This window comes from Ursus maritimus, unplaced genomic scaffold, assembly GCF_017311325.1.
Source record: "Ursus maritimus isolate PB19 unplaced genomic scaffold, ASM1731132v1 scaffold_19, whole genome shotgun sequence".
NCBI lineage: Eukaryota > Metazoa > Chordata > Mammalia > Carnivora > Ursidae > Ursus > Ursus maritimus.
In genome coordinates, this window is record NW_024424341.1 from 54618259 (window position 1) to 54620002 (window position 1744).

Consider the following 1744-nt stretch of genomic DNA (forward strand, 5'->3'; position numbering starts at 1 on the left):
GCTCAGTGCCGAGGCTGCTTGGGATTCTCCTTCTCCTTCTGCCCCTCCCCCAATGCGCTCGCTCTGTCAAATCAATCAATCTTAAAAGAAATGTCAGAGACTGTTAATTACCTCTCACTATCCATTCTTCCCTCTTCCTTTATACTTGAATTTTTTTTAAAGACTTAATTCCTTTTTTATTTAGTAAATAATTGACCGTTTTGAAGCTTTAATTACAGGGATCTTCAGTAAGTTGTTTTTTGTTGGGCATAATGTATCCAGCTGAAAAACTGTACGTCCCAAGTCTCCCTTGCAGCCCTTCCATATGGCTCAAGTTCAGACCAGTGAGATGCACGTGTAAGTATAGTGTAGTACTTCTGGGAGGAAGGAGCCTTCTCTTCCTGCAAATTGGTGCTGGTCAGAGCTCTAGCACGGCCAAAGGACAGGGAGCCAGAAGTGCCTGATGACTTCAGGGCCACCATATCTGCCCACTCGGGAGTTCTAAAGAAATGAAAACTATCTTGTTTAAGCTACTACTATTTTGAGATTTTTGAATCCAAACTGACACAGATGAAGAGTCAAAAATAATCTCGAGCTAAGAGACTTGGCTAAGGATCCTTCTCCCAATCTTTTCCGGCTCACCATGCAGCGCTCCGTGGCTCCCTTCCCTCCCCGACCCCCTCCCTGAACAACACACAAACCAGTCTGGGCCCAGCCTTATAAATATTGATTTTATAGAAAGGACCAATTCAAAACTGGTCAGATGCCACACACCAGAAGCTTCCAGAACCACAAGGATGAAAAAAACAAAAACAACAAAAAAAAATCCCAAATGGAACAAACGAAAATATCCCAGACCAAACTGCCTGAAAATCAAGGTCTCCGTTGACCAAAGGATTCTAAAGAAACACATGTGGCCAGGGCTGGAGAGACCCCAACGCCTGAACGAGTATCCAGAGTAGAAGGAAAAACAATACAGAAATTCAAAGCCACAGGCCCTGCCCACCGGCCCCCCACGCTGTCAAGAGCGAGGCAAAGGGCTTCACAGCTTTTTTTTGGGGGGGGGGGAGAAGCAATGGCAACACCTTCAGTAATGGGAGGAGGGGAATCTTTATACTTCAACTTTTTTTTTTGTTCTCTTCCCCTTGGGGGGAAGTGAAGAGACCGGTAGCTTTAGGTTAAGGAGAAAACAGTGATTTTTATTGTTTTAATGGGGGAAAACGTCTAGAAATGGCCGGCTGCCATGAAAAGTGCCACAGTTGATCTGTGATCTTACTGGCCCCCAATTCCTAAAAAGGAGGTGAGCCCCCGTGTGGTACGTCAAAGGAGGTACCAACCTTGCGCCCTGCAGCCTCTCAGGAGAACAGAGCTCCAGAGACAAAGAAGGGGGGGGGTTCGGTTGCGGAAGGGGGCCAGAATGGGGGAACCCTTGCGGAGTACCAAAATTAGCTGCCTTCTGCTCCCTGCTGGTGGGTCCCTGGGGTGTAGAGTGGCAGGGAGGGGGTTGGGGCTGAACGGAGAAGAAGTTGAGATGCTGATAAAAAACACCCTACTTGAGGGTCCACGGCCCTGGGTCTGAAGAGTAGAAAACCAATAGGGGTCAGTCGATCAGAGTGCTTTCTCAATTATCCCCCTGAACCCCATCTCAGTTCTGGAGGGGGATCAACGCTGCCTGGACTGGGGGTACAGGCTGGTGACCCCAGTCCTGGCCCTCGGCTCCCGGGGGAGGGGGGAGGGGGTGGGCATGGTGGGCTCTCCCCCCCCC